Source organism: Poecilia reticulata, chromosome 3 (assembly GCF_904066995.2).
Source record: "Poecilia reticulata chromosome 3, P_reticulata-male-v2, whole genome shotgun sequence".
Classification (NCBI taxonomy): Eukaryota; Metazoa; Chordata; class Actinopteri; order Cyprinodontiformes; family Poeciliidae; genus Poecilia; species Poecilia reticulata.
Genome location: NC_088832.1, coordinates 25,161,442 through 25,183,978, shown reverse-complemented (window position 1 = coordinate 25,183,978; position 22,537 = coordinate 25,161,442). Strand labels below are relative to the sequence as shown.

General features: G+C 36.7%; 1 long non-coding RNA gene across 1 annotated transcript in view; it reads right to left on the bottom strand.

Annotated features, from left to right (window-relative positions):
* LOC145551137 (uncharacterized) overlaps window positions 1–14,109 on the bottom strand; it is a 97,384-nt gene extending 83,275 nt beyond the window's left edge. Inside the window, exon 1 of the long non-coding RNA XR_014086958.1 lies at window positions 11,385–14,109. This is a non-coding gene — a long non-coding RNA (uncharacterized LOC145551137). The remainder of the gene's footprint in view (window positions 1–11,384) is intronic.
* Window positions 14,110–22,537: the final 8,428 nt, after the last annotated feature.

The following is a 22,537-nucleotide window of genomic DNA, read 5'->3' as shown; positions in this document are numbered from 1 at the left end:
CAAACAGCAGTGCTGAAATTAATTTGCACATGGGTCACACTTTTAATACAATGGAAGGTCTTCATTTCTTATTTAAGCCTGAGTGCTCCACATGGAAGACAATTCACAAATTTGATTTGGTCTAATTTAGTTTGCTTTAATGCTTTGTCTTGTTTCAGTTTGCTTTCCTTTACATTATAGACAACAAATTCAAGCCAGGAAGAGGGTCTTAGAAAAACTGTCAACCATGCTTGCGTCTGCAATGCAGCTGTGCATCAACCTGTCATTACAAGAAAACTGTTCATCCGCTACCACCAATAGCCATGCCAGCGCTTTCCCGGCAGAACACAAGGATAAAGGTGTGAGCACCACATAGACGACGGTGATTAACAGTGCCAAGATCTTCCTCCTGACTCTTATTGGTTGATTCTGAGCAAGCGGTGCGTTTCTGCAGATAGCAGTAGGACCACAGGGAAGAGCTAGATTTCTTCACAGTGTATTGATCTCAAATTATACTGTCATTTGTTTGGCGGCACGGAGAAAATGCAATAAGTTGCACAGAGCTAGTAGGTCACAAGCATTCCCTAACTCATGCAGGAACTGATCTAGCTTATATGCATGTAAAACAAAAGTAGGGCGGCGGGTGGATGAATTTTGAGCTCTGCAAAACCCCTAGACAATGGCACCTTTTCTTTACAGACAGGTCTCGTCTCAAACAGAAAATGAACTTATGAACTTAGCCTTCCCACATGCCATGAAGAGTCATGTGTAAATTTCACTATATATGTCATGTTACTCAAACGCCATACGTTATGTAAATATAAGAACCTAGAACTGAATAAATGAGTCAATAATAAATTAAATCAATGTAATAAATACATGCAAATGAACATAAAATAGTAATGAAACAAATATTTTTCCAACAAAAACTTATCCTGCAGGTTTTAACCAGTATATTTTTGGGTTTTTTTTATTAACCTATAGAGCTCCACATGGACAGGCTGTAGTATGTATTCTGCAAACATTGAAGTAGAGGCCTCTAGTGATCTGCCACACCAACCTTTAGGACTTGAGGAGACCAATCTCTCCAAGCTGTGAACCCCTGTAAAGACTGCTCTTATTTCTGCAAAGTTTAGACTCTGTGAATACTTTTTGAAAGCAGTTAAATGGCTTTTTCTTTTTTTTCTTTTTTTTTTTTTGCAAGATTTTTGGATGGTTCTTTTTTGTGGGGAACATTTTGACAAGTGGAGACCCCACTGGTGTTCACTGGCCATGGAATCTTAAAGTCTCAAGTGTTGTCTCTAGGGAAATCCTGACAAAAGCTTACAGTAGCCCAATTTATTTTGACTCCCTTTTTATCTTATCTACCCTTATAAGACAAGTCAAAACAGCATTCCTGGAAGACCCAACACTGAGACAAATGATATATGATTCAGTTCTTATGGGACTGGTAATTGGGAACTAAAAGGTTCTGCAAAACAAAACAGAATTAAATGCACAACAAATACATTTCTGGAGGCAACAACCCTGCTTAGTTTAAAAAAAAGAAAGAAATCTATGTAAAGATAGGGTGCAGTGTTTGTTTGTTTTTTTTTTGTTGTGTTTTTTTTCCCACTTTTGGGCTTCTATGTTTCTCAGAATTCAACACCAATGTGTTAAGGACCCTACTTATGCCTATCACTTATACTGTGTTGTACTCTTGCTCCCTCCATCTTTTATTTTTCACTCTTTCAGTCCACCTGGGCCTGGCTATATCTGCGTTTTAATTGCCTGTGTTACAATCCCTGCAGTGAAATTCAGCACCTCGTTAAAGCTTTAGGCAAAACCTGATTCATTCAGCGAAGATCAGGCAATTAAAGGGATGTTGGCATGGTGTTCCTTTTGGCTGATTTATTGATTGGCTGACTGCGGTTGGCTCTGTCTTCCATCAAGGCTCTTTGCTCATGATGTCTCTCCAAAGTCCCATTTTTTGAGGCAAATTAAAATCCAGTGAGCTCGTGCTGTTGTGAGGTATTGACGGCTGCATTTTAGACTTTTGTTTATTCATTTAGCAGATAAGGAAATAATGAATTTATCATGTTTCTAGAAAATAAATTATAGAAAAAAAACAACATAGATTGTAGATTATTTGAGAAATTATTATTTTGTCCTACAGCAACTGCTGTATGAGTTGCGTGCATGTATTCTGTCTGTGTAAGCAACTGCTCGTTTCTCTAAAGGGCCTCTTAAGTGAGACTTCTCCTGGCTGACTGTTTTCATTTCATTACAATGCTACCATAGAGCAAGCATTTACATAGATGATGGAATATTATCGTGATTTTGTTGAAAACTTGAAAATATTGAAGTACTGGCAACATCATCTAATGTTAACTTTAAGTTTTCAGCTCACAAAAGGTTGGCCGGTCTGACTTCATCATGTTTCTTTTATTACTGATGTAGGTTTAGTCATCCTAGAATCTATGTAAGTTACCATGCCAATTTGTGACTTAAAAAGTTGCAAAGAATAGCAGAATATGTGTTTGGGGATAAAATAAAGGGACCCGTGTTAAAAATGCAATGTTTTTCTTTTCTGTCTGTAAGTGCAATGCTCGGTCTTTAATTTGAGCCGCACGCTGGCACAGATGATTAATGGACTTCCTATGCACTCAGATAGGTTCTCAAAGGTGATTTAAAGGTATAATAATCCTTGACGATATTGCTCTGTGGTTTCAGGGCCATTAAAATAACACCAAAGGTGTCAGAGGAACATAAACAGTTCATTTAAAACAGATTGCTGGTGTAGCATGGGACGGGGCCCGAGACGCTGGGGAGCTGTTGCAAAGGAGCCACTGGATGTTAGCACGGAGGAGAAATACAAAACATTTAGTGTGGCTCACTTCTCAGATTTCCTGGCTAATCCAGGTGATACATGCAAATAGGTTCCTGAGCAGTTGATCACTTTACACCAACTACTCACTTTGGCTTTATGTGCACAACTAATACAAAATGACTGCTTAACTCCGTATCTATAACAAAAAGATGACTAAAGCGTTTTTAGAAACTGTACCCTCAAAAACTGAAAAAAACATTAAACATTTTATGAAGGTCTACACTAAGAACAAGACAGCATTTGGAATGTCGCTGGAAAAACTGTAGAACCACAAGCTTTTAAAAAAAATCATTGGGTGCTGAAAAGTTGAAAAAAGAACATTTTGACTTGTAAATCTAAGCTTAACCTTATGCGAGTCATTTAACCTTTAAGCTTGGTTTATTTATCGAGACCAAGATATAAGTTAATTATGAAAGACATGTAAACAAGCTGCATGACATGAGAAGGAACCACATGCTCCAATGGCTAGATTTGAAAAAGTGACGACTGATTTGAGAGTTGCATGTTTTTTTGTGTTTTCTTCAGGGGCACAACTCAATTAGGAAATCTGGAGTGCTTTTGATGTTTTCTGAGTGTTTTAAGCAAGGCTATTTCATACAATAGAGACCACAGAAAGTAATAAAATCTTACACTTTTTTTCCTGCAACCATCCTCTAAAAACGGCCCAACTTACTGGTTCCGTCACCAAAAAGGATTTAATCGACACAAGTAAAATACAAACAAGATCTGCTTTCAGCTATGAAAGGATTGAAAGAGAGTTTGAGTTCAAGTTCGCCTAATCTGCACGCAACATCACACCACCCATCATGTGTTCACCATTTGATATTACCTCATTTTTCATATAGTCAGATTTGAGGTTGCATAAAGAATCACACAGATCTAAAAGGTATAGCCGTTAAAAAGCATTATGGCTTTGTAACTACATTGGAGGAAATTTTAAAAGTGAGAAAAACAAAAATAATTTTTTTTTTCTAAAATTCTTTAAAAATATTTTGAATGATAGGCTTTCCATTTGATGCAAGTTTTAGTACTTGAAGAATAAAAAACAGTAATTACGTAAAGAAATTAAAGCAATATAATGCATTTTAGACCTCTATCATCTGGTCTTGCATCATAATTTTTTGATACCTAATCAGCATAATAGATATTGAAAGAAATGTGCCTGCAGTATGGAGAACCATATTGGTGTCAGTGAGTCAACTCAAAGTGTAACTGACCCCTAAATAAACTTTTTTACTAATAAACTGTCTAAATAAGTTACTTGGTCTTCTATCTTTGTTTCTGTTCAAATTGTGACATGTTTGGGTAAATTGGTTTATTTCCACAGTAAACAAATTTGGCAAATTAGGAGTTGGAATAACGGCCGTGGCCCTCAGAACTAGAAAGAGGGAATTCCAGGGAAATGCAAAGGATGCAAAAGGACCTTCTCATGAGGAGCAGCTTTCAAATCAGCAATAGAGTTTAAAAAGCTACAATTTAATCCAATCTTGTCTCATCATTTGCATCTCACGGCAATAGCTTTGTCATCAAAAAACCAAGCAGTAAAGTGTTTATCTTTGCCTGACCTTTACTTCTCTGAAACATTTAAGGGAGCTGGCAAAAGAAAAGACGTTCTTCTGCTAAAATATGACACAAAAGGGAGAGGATATATTTTTTGTACTCTTGGCTGTCAGGTACTCTAAATACCAGAGAGCAGTCAGAGGGTCATATAAAGGGGCACAGTCAAATCAAAAGATTCTTTGCCAAGTCTTTCTCAGACTGGAGAACATCACTGTAAATTTTCTCACACTAAGGAAAAACTCGGTCACAAATACAGCTGTGATGATTCATCTTTTAATTCTGTCAATTTGGTACATATTCAGTACAGATATGACAACATGCATAACCCTTGCTGTGGCAGGATTCATAGCAGTGCTTCTGTTATGACAGCTGTTTACTGAAGTTGTGAATGTAAATGTAGTTCTCTGGAAGACGGATTGGTTGCTTGAAAACAAAGACGAGCCATTAGCAGTCACAATCTACATAAATACACCTCTTATATATTTATTATAGCTATTTTCTGCTCAGATTGGAAATAAATCATGAGGATATGCCTGTCTGTTGTCATGACTTCTGTGCTCTTCAGGTGCTAGACTGACATACGAGATGCCATATGTCCAGAGCTGCATCTTCATAGCCCTCTTGACTTGCACATTTTTCAATTGGATGCACCACACCAAAACTTGCAATGTAAGCAAGCATGTCCAAACCAAGCAGAATATCAATAACCAACCTCTTAAAGAGGTAATGGCCACCTCTGCACACTCTGCACTGAAGGTGACTCTCTTTTAGTAATGGCTGTCACAAAGACCTATGTTGCAACTTGAATTGATCTGCAGTTATATTGTCTCCCTCTTGTTCTTAAAACCTGTGCATCAGTTTCTGTGGTGCATGCTGATGCCAAGGTCATTTTGAACGTAAGAATGATAGAGTCTGACATTAGCCCCATTGCCTCTGAATGGGCAGATGCTTTGCTTCGGAAAGTAGGTTGCCAAGTGTCTGCTTTGATAACCCATTGGGGCTGGCTGAGAAGAGTTGGCAGGCTTGTGTAGAGAAACTCCCTGTGCGTTTACTCAGTGTAGATAGACTCGGCTGTGCTACCATTTAGAGGACAATGAACACACAAAATTGGTTAGCCACACACACACACACACACACACACACACACACACACGCACGCATGCACACACGCACGCACACACACACACGCACACACTTTGCTGTAATACCCATGAATCCACAAAGCTGTACAGCTATTATGTGATGTACAGTTTCATGACTTTTAAAATTAATTTTGAACTTTATGATATATTACATTAAAATGAAAAGGCTATGTTTAACAAGAGAATATTCTATTTTGAAATCTCAAAAAAATTCTGAAGTTATTGAAAAAACTAAATATATTTAAATTTCCCAAGACCAGCATAATTTTACATTTTACTACCTTTAGTTAATTACAGCCCATTTGTCAATCTACAGTACTATTATTCCATCTGCCACTTCTATTAAAAGTTAAAAAGGTTATTGCCTTTGTTAAGCTATTTGAAAAGTCCCATACATCATCTTATATGTCTTTAGAGCATCATAGTCAGTATGGCACTATACTGACTGTAGTCATTCCCACATAGAGTCATTATTCTCATTTGAATTGTACAAAAACTCAAAGTGAGTTACAATTAAAGTTTTAGTCACATTCATCACAGTGATTTAGTCATTTGCTAATCAAATAAAATGCTTCAAAATCAAGAAGCTCTACACTTTTAGAAATGCTCAGTTCATGCAGTGGAAAGACAATGAAAATCCCATATTGACTTATGCAGTTTTATAAGCAGCCAATAAGATCTTGTGAATTTGTCAACTGCAACAGTATGTCATGGCTAAGGAAATTAAATAACATTTAAGGCTCTTGGTAAAACTTACCATGCATATTTTTTGTTTCTAAAAAGTGTGTGCATATTAAAATGTTTTAATATAATAAGTCAACAAATTCATCATTTCCATAGCTAAAGCGCCTTTTAGATTTTCAAGCCTCATCACTGGCATAATTCTTAGGGACGTTTGAGGTTAAGAAAAGAGGGAAACAAATAATAAAGGAAAGGCTGGAGGACAGGTGACTTACATTTTCATAAACATCTTGAAAATGCCAGGTCACTGTGATAAAAAAACAAGGGTTTGCTTATATATTATGTTTATTGACATATTGAGCTGAGGTCTTTTCACATCTCACTGGCGGACCTCAAGCGTCGTTTTAATCCTGTCAACATATTGCTATTTTGCATCCAATAATCTTGGGAGTAATTAGTAGAACTAAAAAACAAGATGACAAATCTTAAATGAGTGTAGCTGAATATCAAATTAGCTGTACACTAGAAATATATATATATATGCAATCCATGACATAGTGGAGTTGATAACTTAATTAATGCACCAGGCGCACTTTTAGCTGAAGTTTCCCACTGTAACAAAGTCTCATGCGATTTGTGTGAAGCTTCAGAAGACATTCAGAAAATACTACTATTATCTTCAAAATATTTATACTGCCTTCAAATTGAAATCCCAACTGCAGTTTCAAAGACGGCCTGTCGGGCTCCCTCCATTTCCAGTTAATCATCTGTGTGGCTCATTTTGTGGTGACCCTCAAGTGACTGTCTATAGTATTGAGCAATAATAATCAAGGCTATAGCAGAGGGCACAGAAAACAGCGGCATGAATGTGATGAAGGTTGTCCATTATTTGCTGCAAAGACCCGAATGCTCTCAATAAGGTTCAGGTAAGACCAACATTATTAGAAAAGCTCAGAAAGGGAGGCAGGCCAGTGTCCCTTGGATTTACTGGGGGCAAAGTCAATCATAACCAATTTCGCATTTCTTGTGTGCGAATGCATCTTGTCGTCCAGTGTGGAAGCTGCTGTGTGTTTTCAGTGTTTGTGTGTGCACAGAGGGTCAGGCTCCTTTGAGTGGCACACCTTTCTGCGCTTGTCTCTTTCACTACAACATTGCTTTACAAATTAGAGAGCATCCTAAACCAAAATTTTAATTATTCATGCGACCTATTACTTTGTCCTCTAGCCTCGACTTGACCCCATCTATTGGCTTAAAATTCAGGATAGATGAGCATTTTAAACTCCAGAAAATTATACTGCTTACGGTAGCAACAATATGACAAGAAAGAAGCATAAGTGAGGCAACATTGTTTCTATCAAATGTGTTAAAGATTATTTCTGGCAAAATATTTCTGAACACTTGCAGGAATGGTATTAAAAGTCAAAACACAAAATGTTAAATTCACCAATAAAGTGCTCAAAACAAGTGATTACAAATTGCCCCTAAAAATACACAAATGGATAAATGCATAAGAATGTCCCTTCTATGGAAGCACATAAGAACTTTAAATAGAATAAGACTAAATCATAATTATGATTTGATTATCTTTCAAAAGTGTTTCTCTGTACTCCCGTTATCTAATCTAACTATTAACAGAATTACCATATCATGCTTGAATCGAACCGCGTCCTGCTGCTTTCCCTTTTCTCTTATCGTCTTTGTCCATCGTTTTTGTTGTCTCTCCGCTCCCACACTGTTTGCCGCTTCATGTTTTGCCACAACATATCTGGCAAATGCATCTGGCACAAGTGTTAATGTCCCATCAAATGTGGAACAACATAATTTGTTTGATGCCTGCGCAACAGGGAGACCGACTCCAAGGGAGACAACAAACCCAGGATTTTAAAGACACTGATAGGGATTGTTAACAGAGGGTAACTGACAGTCTTCAAAGCTGCTTTTTCTAAGAAGTGTGACAAAAGAGCAGCAGTAGGGGAGGTATCTGCCCCTGTGCCAGATAGCATGTAAGTTTTGGTGACATCTTGCATGTTGACCAGTGGTGGTGAAAAACTGTGATGTTATCAGGGCTTACGAGCATATGGAGTCCTAGGATAACACACATGCAAGCCTTTGTCAGATGGCGAGATTACATCTCCCTCTGATCTTTAAAAAAAAAAAAAAAAAAGTGCTGCCCAGCCGTATAGGCCAGATGGTAAACAAAGATCACAAAATACTCCACTGTTGGAACGCAAGAAAACTCAAGTCACGTCTGGGAGACTAAACAAGCATTATCAAAATTATGTTCACAGTTTTACATCAGAGATTTTATTTTCTCATTATCAGTCGCTGCCGACAAGATTATTAATCAGCAGAGACAAAGAAATTGGACAGAGATTTCCTACAAGATACCAGAGATGGAACTGACGACGAGAGGGAGGAAGTGGGAAAAAAATCAAAATAATTCGGCTTAGCTTGATAATAAATCTAACCTTCATTTAAATGATGTCAGAACATATGGCCGTCCATGTGAATTCGGCTGTTGCGATGACATGAGTTAGTGACGTTTGGATCTGATGTAAAGCAATCCTGGGAGCCACTCACTGAGAATGAGTAGCTGTGTGGTGCTAAATAACTGCTACTATACATCTTATTTTATCACATTTTGATTATGTATTTCTCAACAACTTTATCTTCTGATCCAGGACGGGTTATAAGATTAAAAATCAGGTGAGGGCCAGCACCCAGGACTGCAAAACAATGTGCTTTGCTTTCATCACAAAAACCTTTCCACAACAATGTGAGACACTGTTGAAGTCACACAGAACCCTGCTATATGCTACATAATACATAAGAGCAGCTCTGATCTCAATTGAATAAATAAATTAATTGAAGAATTAATTTAATGCACTTTGAAAGTAGAATGAATCCCAAGAAGAGAGCAATGAAAGTCCAAAATTACTGCTGTATCTTCCTGCTGGGGAATGCTGAACAAACCATAATCCTGACAAAAAAAATAAATAAATAAATAAATCATTTAGAAACAAAATACAGCATCTGAAACCAGAGCTTGTAACAAGCTCCAAGTTAATCAATACTAACAATCTTTGAATGACTTGGAGGGCAGCTTTGCTGAATCAAAAGAAATCCCAATAAACATGTGTTTATTGAATACCTTCATTTTTGATAGATCAGAATAGATTATCTTACTGAATCATCCTACACAAGTGAGGACTATCGAACAAACTACAGTCGATGTCTCGGGTTAAAGGAGCAATTCAGAACACATTGTAATATTAAGTTTTTTCCTCTGTAGACTTCTAAATGAAAAGGGAAATTTTAACAAATAACAAGCTAAATTCTATTAAAACTGAAGAGAATAAACTAATGGCGTAAGAGCCCTTCCCATCTAAAAAAAAACCCTAAAAGATAATGGTATAGGATTAAATAACCACAGCTGCAAACATAAAATTAACCAAAAAAATCAGAAGGACTTAACCAGGTTCTGCTGGAGCCACAACACCAAGCAAACCCCCAGAATGTATCTGACAATCAGGAGCTCAGCAAAATCTAACAGATATGAATATTCATAGATCTGAGTCAGAAAACAGGACTTCAGCTCCTACCTGTACAACACTACATCTGAATGGCCATCTGAACGAGCAAATATTATGATATCACCCAAACATTGGCATTATAATAACAGCAGAAACTCAAAAAAAGCAACAAGAGCATAATAATTAACAGTGATTCTTGAGAATAGGGACAAAACAGATCCCATGGATAAAGCACAAAACCTATATATACACAAAATATAATTTTTTCAAATATCTGACTAAACTAACCGGGGTCATGTGAGCACAAAAATGTATATTTTCCTGGTGTTTGCTGAATTTTTTTTTTATTTTAAACATTGTAGTCGGTGGATGATGCCTGTAAAAGCCTTTGTCCAGGAGCAGAACTCAATACATTATAATAGTTTAAAACAATTAAAGAAATACTAAAATTATATATTATGACAATTAAGTATAAGTAGTCATATAAATAATTATAAAAGTATCAATAAATTGAATTAAAAATATTTTTTAATATTTTCCAACTCCATTGAAATTTGTCCTTAGTTTTTGTCAACACTGTCAGAAATGAAAAGAATGTAAAAAAATTAGGCATTATTGGGGGCCACCAGAACTTCTGAGGACCCCATGACCACTTCCTTTCTCTTCCTTTGCTAAGAAGGCTAGTTAGCTCTGGTTAGCTTATGTTATTATTTAGTTTTATCTTCTTTTTATTCCTATGTCACAACCATAATGTGTCAACACCATAACAGACAATTTACAAAACTTTGATGAAATTTTGTGAAATAAAAGCTTAATTTTGGTATACTGTAAAGATTTCATGGACCTGATTAACTACAACATGGCCTCCTTAGGAATAACACCATATAAATTGAGGTAGTTTGGTTTTTTGTCAACTCCGTCAGATGTCAACTCAATCAGTTTTTGTGACTCTTTCAGTGAATTTGTTGTCAAATCTCACTTAAATGTGCAATTAATTCATTTTAATGTATTTTACATAAATTGCATTACTTCACGTGTACCAAGTTTTTCATTTTACTCACTAGTTTGTCATCACCTTCAGTTCTGTGTCAACTCTGTCATGCAGTGTCAACTCTGTCAGATGGACTTTTTGTTGTTTTTTGTTTTAAATAATATTTATTTTGTTTCTTGAGAAACATTTGTCTGTAAAATATCACTAACGGGGTCATTAAAAATTATTTTTTATTAATTTTTGTCAGATGGTGATGACAACATTCTAGGTCAGGTCGATTAAAAATGTATTTTTTAGCATCTTTACATTTCCAAAACATTATTTGTCATATTTGCATACATAAGGTTGAGAAATAACAAAAAAAAAATTATGGGAAAATTAAAACCCATTTTGTCCCTATTCTCAAGAATCACTGAACAGTCAAAAAAGAATCTTAGCAGCATGTGTCCAGAGCAGCAATTTAGTTATGCTAACCAGAGAATCACATGAACCGCAGCAGCATTCTGATTTGAATGAACCCATGAACACAAACAGCAAACAGCAAACAGCAAAAAAAAAAAAAAAAAAAAAGAGCAGATAATATGGCAGCTAAAACTAATAAATCACGCAGAAGAACAGCTGTAGCTTACCGGCTATCTGGAAAATCCTCTGCATTATCATTGACGGTGGAGTAAGCTTTTCCTCGACTGCCGTTGTCGCCATCATCAAATTTGTCACCAACTTGCTTCGACCTTAGCGACCCAAAACTTCCCCTCTTCTTCTTCTTCTTCTGTTGCGTTTTGTGGCAGTTTGCAAACGCTGTGCATTACCGCCATCAACTGAACGGAGATGTAATTCAGAAATCTATTTTCTTTATATCTTCAAATCACAAAACATTCGCACACATACTAAATACTTTCAGCTAATTTTGTAACCACTTCTTTTTCGTCTTCTACTTGATTTTTATTAGCGGTTGGAAAGAATCGTTTGGTGTACATTATCGCCACCTACTGGTTTACCCGCATCTTCCATGCAGGACCGACATTCAGAGGGATCCAAGTATCGAAGGTCATTAACTTCATTCAGCGATGTTGATTGGCCATTCCAAACAACCACATATGATTGGCTACTTAGTTACCTACTGGGTTGCTCGCCCCAGAAGAGTACTAACAGGAGTCTGTGTGGAAAATGTGTCGTTAAATGAGAGTCACTTGGTGGATGTGTAAATAATTCAGATTACATTTAGGCACACACGATTAAGGAAAACTTCTCAATTCAAATTTTTGATCATGTTTATAGGTCATATTTAAATTTTCCATCCCCCCCTCCACATGGGCCTTACCACAGGGGCCGCTTTTCATTGGCTAATGCCCATTTCACGTGACTGTCTCACAAACACAAGCTACAGTAGTAAACACATGCTAATGTACATTGTGAACTAGCAGACCGGCAGAAAGTTTTTGCGTCAGGACTCAAAAAAAAATGGTTCTCCGTCAGTGGGGTATCTGTACAGGTGATGTCGGGTATCCTGATCGTATTTGTGGAACTAAAATTCACAGATTTCCAAAAGCTTGTGCACGACCGCATTTGCAGCTCAACCGTCGTAGGATCAATAAGAACAAAGGTCTGTGTGCTGGTTTAAGTATTATTGCTTTGCTTTATTTGTGTTTAGTGAATGAAAAAAAGAAAGTCAATAATAAACACATCCACTATGAAAACCTTTTAGCTAAGTACAGCATAATGGCAGTACCGATACAACTTCTACACCTTGAAGCCTGTCTGTTACACATTCTTATGTTAGCTGAACAGATCAATATGCAATGTGTACCGTATCTGACATACATTAAAGATTTTATTTTACCTGAAAAGGCTTTTTACTAAACTGTAATCGTGTTAGCCACGCTAGCACCGAGTACCGTGTATCAGGCCTGAGCACACTCAAACATGTGCCAACAACAGAAATCAGTGATTTCAAAAGTAACTTTCAAAACCATGAATGCCCGACTTACCCAGCCTTGTAAGAACAATAGGCATCAGTGATCTTGACCACAGCTATATTTATGCTGAGGGTGTGAGGATCTGCTGTTTTCCTCATCGATCGGTAGCATTTAGCTGCGACGTGCACAATGTTGGAGGCATCGCGTGTCTCGACATGATGTCGTCCGAAAAAGATGACATGAACTTGTTGGTTCCCCTGTCCATTGTCGTGGCTGATATTTTTTGAAAATCCGGCAGAAATGCTACACTAATCGACTCAGAAATACTCTGCAGAGTCAGTCGAAATGAAAGACGCCATGTTTACACATAGAAACTAAGCTCCGCGAGGCTTTGTTTGTGAGACATGCAGCCATCTGGGACTTTCGAGGGGCGTTTCTGGGCGGAGCTTGGTAAGGTCCATTAGATAGGGCGGCGCCCCAGCGCCACCTATGGACCAGCCGCCACTGGGGTCTCTGCCTCCCTCGCTGCTCTCCTAAGGCAGCTGAGCTGCAGATCGTTGTTGCCATAAAAGTCTTCAAAAAGAGAGAAAAAAAAGTTACTATAGTTTAGTTGTTATTTTGAAAAATAAGTTTGGGGTCTGAAAAGTGCTTCTTTTGTCTGACCACTGCCTCCTTTGCCTGCCCATCCCCACACTTGTCCGTCTGTATTAGCTCTGCCCACGTTAGTGGAAATTTTTTATATTTTGCCAGTGGTGAGGTTTGGCTCTCACACCTGTTGTTATATAATATTGAATAGCTGTCGTCTTTCTGAATCAATAAGATAGCTCTCAGTCTCTCAATATTCTTAACTCTTTCCTTGCTACTGCTTTCCCCTCACTCATCAAAGATATTTTCATTATACTTTAGTGACACAGTCAACTTCCCCCATATCCTTTCACAATATTTATTTCCCTTTGCTCTTTTCTTATACAATTGCTCTTGGTCAATTTTTTATGTAGCTGCCAGTCTGTAAAAAGAGCAGGTCAAAAACACAGTCACCCTCAAGGGTTCATGCAGAGAGGTCACTGCCAGCAGGGCCTCTTGACAGCTGGATGCTCGTTATCCAAGGCGGATAGTGGAAACAAATTAGATCCCTGCAGTGGAGGGAGCTGTTCAGACTCTACAGGTGTGGATGAATGACAGTGAGGATAGCCATGAAATCTGCATTACTTTACATTACAGGTGATTTTTTTTTTTTAGGCAATTAACCATACTAAAAACATCCATCCATCCATCCATCCATCCATCCATCCATCCATCCATCCATCCATCCATCCATCCATCCATCCATCCATCCATCCATCCATCCATCCATCCATCCATCCATCCATCCATCCATCCATCCATCCATCCATCCATCCATCCATCCATCCATCCATTTTCTTACACCCTTGTCATTGAACAGTATAAAAAACAAAGAGAAGTGATAGATTTAGCTAATAAGGTTTTAAACTGTAAATTTCTGCTTTGTTTTTGTCATGCTATTTTGCACTAAAACTTGTTTTTGCAGGACCCAATAACCTCGTACCTGCTCACCCTACACCCCTCAACAAAAAGCATTTCTCTTCTCTTAAAAAAGACATAGGCCTATTTAACAGGGAATGTAGTGCCTTGAACAGGGAGCAAAGGACAGGGAGCAGTTGGTGCACCATTAAGAAATGGCCTCTAAACCACATGTGACAATAGCCAAGATTGCATTTGAACCCAATTCATTGCAGTAAAGTGGCTATTCGAGCTGTGGTGGAAAATTTGTGTTCCTGGAGTGAGATAGTGGAATGCAGATAGTATGACTTGTTTGCGATATCTATGTGCAGCTCCATCTCATTCCGGAACAGTACCACTTATGTCCTAGAGAGTGTAATACGTCAACACTCAAGTAGGTTTGCATGGAAATATGTTGAGGAAGAAAATCAGAGTAGGGATTTTTGAAGAGGTCAAATATAATATCTATGTGCTTGTCTTTCAGGGCTGATGGAGGTACACCACTTAAATTTGGCAGTACACAGTTGTCTTTGCTCGGTTAAACATAGTCATTATGTCTTTCACTGACAAATGGTATGTAAACGATTGATGAATGTTCCCCCAGTCACAACGTAGAATGTTTTAGTAGCTAAAGTTTGTTAGCTGGCAAATCACATCAAGGACTTTTAGCTGGATGCAATGAACAGAGGACAGAAGTGTGAAATATTCCAGGGACACTCTGCCAATCTATTTTGCAGGGAGTGGGCCTCATTCTGTTGTCTGTTAAAAATTCAGAAAGCCTTTATAATCAATTCCAAACTTATAATGTTTAGTAGTACCAGTAAAATACTGAAATGTAACAGGTGCACTCTACCCATTTGTATTGCTGGGATTATAATCTGAAATATCTTGACTTCACAGATTTATTGAGCTATCTGACTTACAAACACTTATGCACCATGTTGTAAATGTTCCTTATTACTTGTCAGACAAATTTATTTAGAAGGAAGTTATGACCAATTACCTGTTGAAGGATTGCTTTGACTCTTGCAAGGGACTCAACATCCAACCAAGAACATGTTGGTTTGCGTGAATGGCCTTTTAAAATGTCTAATCCCAAAACGCCCATTTTTACAGCTGTCATTTCAATGCAGCTTCTCTAGTGAGAATCCACATTGGAATGAAAGTGTCATCATGACCCTTACAAAATAAGTGCAATTTGTCAGATTGAGTAGCTTTACTTTCTGCACATGTTAAGCTATTTTGCCCCCCAAAAAAGGTTTACTTATCTCAGCATTACCAATATCTAATATAATTTTTTTAAATTCTGCTTTCTAAATTTCACTTTCAACTCATCTTTCTGGTACCTTTTCATTTTTTAAAAGAGGTATTACAATATTAAAAAAACAGGGCAGCTTCTCTTTGAAGCGCTACAGCATAGGAAGACAAGTCATTTTTGTCAAACAGAAGCATCACTATGTTAGCATTTTTAGATATTGTACATGCCATGTTTAAGTAGATTATTGTGACCCAGAAAGAGAAGCACTGCAAACATTTGGTGAAAGTGTACCTGAACTTTGTTTTGTAACAAATGAATGCAGATTTGCTTTTTGAGAACAGATTTGCTTTTGAGTGCCAGGGAAGAAGTCAGAGAGACAGCAACAATCTGCAGAAGATAGGTATGTTGCCTTTTTAGATGGATATTAGGCTAAGTATAATGAGATTGCATTACTTGTGTTGAGTTGAAAAAGGCACTGGGGATTCTGGTGTGGCAGGATTGGGATAAATTGATAGTGCTTAGAGGGAAGGAGGACTGGCGGGTGAAATTAACCTGTGTGAAAGATGTGGGACCAAGACGAAAGAGGTTTTGCAGTTGTAGTTATCTTGATACTTGGACAATATATTTGTTGGAAGGACAAGACATTACTGGCTTGATTTGGGAGGCATTGAAAGTGTGATGAACTCAGAATGGAAATGTAGGACAGATGGCAGAGGCACTTGTGATAGGTTTAACATTGTTTGTAATATCACAGTATTACAGATTCCTTTTCTTGTCAGCTAGATGGTAGTTCTGTTCTGATGTATACTAAGATGCAGCCAGTCTTTTTTTAGAAAAAAAAAATGTTGGAAAAGAAATTGGAATATTTTCAGATTAAAGCACATGAAAATAACATTTGAGAAAAGATTCAAAAAGAGAGATGCTAACTGCAGCAGAGACATACTGTAGTGCAAAAGCATTGCAGGCAAAGTGCGTACTCCAGTTGAGAGCATAAGATGAGTGACACAGCCTAATTTTGCTTTCACTACTATTTTTATGTCTTCAGTTTGACCACTGCTTTAAGACGAAAGAACTACTTTGACAATTTACTGTACAAAAACATTCCAGGCTTTGTGTGTGAACAGAAGTCTCCTGACAGATATCTGATGGGTGAGTTAGAAGCTTCATCACAAGTGTGTTGTTTTAGGCTCCATTTTCAGCACTCATATTACATTGTTGTTGTTTTTGTGTGGTGTCATTTACTATCATAACAGCAATTAGCAAAGACAAGTATGATGCCAAAATCATGGGCAACTGGAAATTAAACAGATTGTTTTTTGTTGCACACTTATTTCCAAGTGGACCTACTCAATATGATAAAAAAATAGAAGAAAAAAAAAAGCTTCTAACAAATTTGAAATATTGCCAAATCTTTTAAGCAGTCAAACATCACATGCAAATACAATTCTACCATTCAGTTGTGAGTAATAACACATTATAGTGCAAACTCAAACTGAAGTGGTTCAGTTAAATTGTGTCTGTGAGATTAATCTCTGGGTACCATTTGACCATTATTCCAGTGCATACACTCATGTGTGGATCCTTCAGGCACTCAAATTCCTGCCATCGCACAATGTCACAACAATTTTTTCCTACTTGGGAAAATTTCCTTTCATTTCACTTCCTCTGAGGCATAACAAAGACCACTCAAGCTAGTTTATTGGCAATCAAATAAATTTGCCTCTACCTCAATATTTAATGAGCTGAGCAAATTAGCCATACAAAACAATCTAGTGAGCCTTTCTTTTCCACTTTGCTGATACACGTGGTGAGGGAAGCAGCTTAGAAAGCTTATGCAGCTGAGCCAACACTTTAAACCCATGAGTAGAGTGAGGAGTACATTGTAGTTGCAAACATTTTTTAAAGCCCCATGAACAGACACAACACACACATTCATGCAAACATGTAAAAATCAACCAGGCTAATGCTGCAAAGCAGTATATAAGTCTACTGACCAAACAACAAACTGTTACACAAACTCTAGATTTATAAACAGGGCAGCACTTTTAAAATGGGTGAAAGAGATAACCATGATTACTTAAGTCAGTCACATCACAACCTCCCAGATCAGTGATGAGGTACCTGAGGTATGTGTTTCTTGACTGTTAATTAAAATGTGAAGTGAACCTTGACAACCCTCAGACGCCACAGTAACTTAATTAGCTCATTAAAAACCCGGTTAAGAAAACAGTTGATAAAGCTTTACCAAATGAGATTAAGTCAGATTGTGTCTCATTGTAAGGTTTTACAGGACAAATGGTGGTTATCAAATCTACAGAGACTGCAAGATATGTTTCTCATGAGGGGTTAGGTTTAACAAAAGAAAACATCACAGGAAGGGGATTCAATGTTATTTATATATATGTATATACACATACACTGCAAGTGTAGCAAACAGGCAGCTCTTTTTTTGTAGGGTTAGTGTTACTATTATTATAAAAACAATAGCAATAATAACAATACTAAATTATAATAACTTTATATTATATTATTACTACTATAATTAGAAATAATAACAATAATAATTATCAATATAAGTAATACTAATTATTATTATTATTATTATTATTATTATTATTATTATTATTATTATTATTATTATTATTATTATTATTATTTAGGATATTGATAAGTATGTATTATTATTATTAACAATAACAATACAGGGTGTCATGGTGCCAAGTGCACATATGGACACCCTTATGACTGAACATGGTGTTTGTTATGGACAGTCCATGATGAGCACAGAAGTCCAACAACATAAAACATAAAACATAAATCGGTGCCCACTCGAGTGGGCATTTCTTGTTCATTGAAGAACAAGAAATGTTCTTCAATGAACAATGTTGATTGACCTGTTTCTAACATGCAAATGAGTTGGTGGTGCAGAGCACGCTGCAGACCATAACATGCTGCTGCAACTTGCCGATTGACAGGAAACATGGCACGAACAAGAAAGCTGTCAGCTGCAGTTATGAAAAGGATTATAACATTCATTCAGGAATGTAATTCAACACTTTGTGTTGTGAGATGTTTATCCCTGTCAGCTGTGTACTTTAATCTGAAGCAAGCAAGAAAAAATAAATAAACCGGGGCAGTTGGGATATAAAGTGGTAAATGAAAGAAGACAAAGTATCAGGGTAGATAGAAAACAGAAATCAATATGTGTTTAAGACAGGAAACACACCACAAAAAGAGGTAAAATATAACCAACAGAAATTAGTCATTTGTAGTAAACTTTAAAAAACCAATCTAAAAAAAATTGCTGTACACATGTGTAGGAAAAAAGGACACTTACGTTTCATAAAGCAGCTATTTGCATATTTTTTTAATCAAACGAAAAGGTTCAGCTTGTAAATTAAATTGATTACATGTTGTTAGTGATCTCTTCTTTTCCCCCAAAATAAAAATAATTAAAGAACTGATGGTTGCCTCAATATTTAGTAAGTCGAGTCTGTTAGAAAGTTAAATTAGAGTGTGCAACAATGCCTTACAAATAGAAGGATTATAAACAACTTGATACACAATTTTAAAAAAAATTGTTAATTCCTTTAGGCAATAAATGACCTACAATGTTCTCATAACTTGAATGTCTTAGGATTATAGTTTAAATTTCAAATCACTGTCCTTGGGTTTATGGGAAATGTTTATTGGAAAGCTAAAAACTAATTAAGTAGAGTTAGAAGAGTTTTTCCTAAAACGCATACCAACAATATTATTTATAAAATAGTTTCAATAATTATACACAATTGAGAATGAAATCAATATTTTCCAACTTTTTCTTTTCAAATATTTTTCGTGTTGGTACTTTAAAAAGATATATTTATTATTTTTTATGTTTTTTCTTCTCAACCCCCCAATCGGTTGTGGCAGATGGCCGCTTGCTTTGAGACACATTTTTCTGTTAAGGGAAGATTTTTCTCTCCACTGTTGCGCCATGAATTCTCAGTGTGAGAGAATTCTGCAATTTGTTGTAATTTGCTGGATTTTCATAGTTAGAAAACTTGGAATTATACAGATTTTAGGTCAAGGAAAAAAAATATCAGATTTATGTTTGCAGCAATTGAGAGTAACAGGTTTCAAGATTGTGCAGAGACAGATGCTATATCGTCATCCTTATCCACCTTAATCCTTGGTTTAGTGATGCACTGCATGCACTCTGTTGGCATCTTCCTCTACATGTAAACAACCTTGAAGAGCAAATGGAGGTAAAAGAAATGTCTTAAATGGGATAATACTGTCATGACAGTTCCTTCATCTTTAACAAACTGGAAGGGTGACCTAAACAAATGGACTCTGAGTACAAATGCCACCATATCGGTCAAGCTCTTGAGCTAAAGATGAATAATAGAGTTAAAAATAAAGCTTAGAACATCATGGATTTGGTGTTTTCTATTTTCAAATCACCAAGAGTGTACTTGCTGTCTTTTGGAAATGCAGTCAGAACTGTCAAACATGCACCAACTGAGTAGCCCATTGATGTTTGCTTAAAGTTGCAGCTGCAAACAGCACAAAAATTAGGAGTATTCAGATCCAAAAGGCTTGTGTGTCAGAAATACATATTTGCTTTGAAAAAAAATAGAAACCCTCATTGGGATTTATTTTTATCTCAGTCTCAAGATTTTTAGATTTTCTAAAATGACTCTGACATTTAGCCTTTAAAAATGTCAGAGTTCAACATTTGGCTTAATTGCTCTGTGAGCTCTCTCTCTCTCTCTCTCTCTCTCTCTCTCTCTCTCTATATATATATATATATATATATATATATATATATATATATATATATATATATATATATATATATATATATATATATATAATTTATTTTTTTATCATTTAACTCCAGGGCTAAAAGACCTGCAGAAAACTGCATCATGGATGCAGTTTTCTTTATTTCTTTTCCAATTCCCTGTTTCTCTACAGTTGCAGCAAAAATAATTTGGTGACTTTCACATTTTGTGTCCCTCTAATTTTGATGTTACCTTTTAGCCCCTTATCATTTTTTGCCTTTCTTTCACTGAGACTCATTGTCACACTAGTCCTTGTCTGCAATTCTGCCTGCGGCCTCATTTAACTGCTTCCATTCATTAGGGCAGGATTCTGCCCTCAGATCTTCTAACACCTTTCCACTTCGAGCAGTCCATTGTAATTAAACAAGGTTGTTGGAGAATGAAGTCTGAGTTGCAGCTAACTGGTTTCTTTTCCACCTACTTTAACCGTGACTCATTTGTTCGCACTGAGCTGAGACACTACTGTAAGACTTTTTATGAGGGAACTGTGTTTAAGTGTCTCCACTAAAACTAAACATGATGGGCTGTTTTGTCTTAGAATACATGATTTAGTACTACACAAATTCAGCTTTTCAAATTTTGGACACAACCGCAAGCAATGCACTAGTGCAGAATGGAACCAGAACGGAAAATGAAATGAGTAATCCTTGAGAAAAACCTTTCTTTATGATCTAGCTGGATTTCCCAAAAGAATTGTAATGGCATTGTATATATAATAAAGACAATGAAAAAGGAATAAGAAAAAAAAAAGCGTAATTTAGCTGCAATCAGTTCCTTTTTGTTAATATACATCAATATGTCTGGGATCTTTAATTAGCATTAATCATTAATTAGCATTTAGTGCTTTGACAGCGCAGGAGCTCATTAAAGCAGACGTAACATGCATCCACATAGCTGTTGCCATTTATTTCGTCTGATTGGAGCAATTCTCTTGACAGTGTGGGTGTGCATACATTATAAGTAAGCATTGTATTTTGTCAAGTTTAGCTACGATATTTGTTGTTAGAATGTGTGTGTTTGTTTTGGATTGACAACTGACATAATCAAGGCTAATGGCTGTTAAAATGTTTCTATTTATGTAAAGTGTCTGCGTGTGTGCATGTGTGTGTGTGTTGAAAGAGTCTAAATTTGGGGAGTTTTCGCCATAGTTATGATTAGGACTCCTATTCCAGGTTCGGTTCCAGCTATTTTGGCATCTCTGACATAGTCAAAGCACATGCAGGGTTCTTTTGCTGTCCTGTGGATTCGGTTCTCCCACTTCCAGCTGTCACAGGGCCCAGTCTGTAACACTGCTCTTTCCTGCTGGCATTAACCAGCAGACCTGAAACCAAACCCACTTCGTTGGGTTAGTGGACCAGTAAAGCACAAGGCCTTTCTTGGGGGGAACTTAACGGGGAACCGGTGAGATGCAGGTCCCGTTTAGCATCTTTGTATTTTTGTGAATTTGCACCTTCACAAATACGCTGACGCAGCCTGTATTTGTGACACATTCATGTTTTAAAACTGTGTGAAGCCGACAGTTTCAAGGAACATTTAGTTTTTATGATTATATTTAATGGGGTTGTGTGACAGGCTTACAGGGCTAAAATTCTCTTTCAGCATTGAATGGATTAATAGGCATACAGGGACAGGAACATTTTCCAAGGGCAAATGTTGATTGGTACGTTGATTCAGTGCTTTAATGTGCTCTTTTTCCTTGTGATGTCTTTTGAAATCTCAAGTTTTCTTCTTCTCTCTGATCCCTTTCTCAGAATCTGAGCAGTGCACCTTAAAAACAAAATAGAGTAAAAGTTTCCTTATTGCACCCAAACTATTCGATCATTATGATTTTAACATTTCAATACGAAAATGAGATTAAAACTTAACATCTTACGTGATTAGTACTGCTCACAAAGATAAACTGAAAATAATTCAGTTTACTGTCCCGCAAAGGGAGGGGAAATTCAGACAGATAAAACATTTCTTTTAAATAATATTACCAAAAGCACAAGGTCACTTGTCTTCATAGACATGAATTTGAGTGACACCACAGTGCTACGTCTGTTGTTGTAACACACTCATAACTGCAGAGGCTGTTTATTTTTATAAAATCTCCAAACACTCTAAACCCAAATCCCATTTATAAACCTTGCATTGTGCACTGATCTTCTTGGAGGAAAGGAGCTATCCTGAAACTGTTTCCATAAAGTTGGGAATGTAAATTTTACCCAAATATCTTAGTAATATGAAGCAATAGGAGATCATTTTGCTTGAATGGG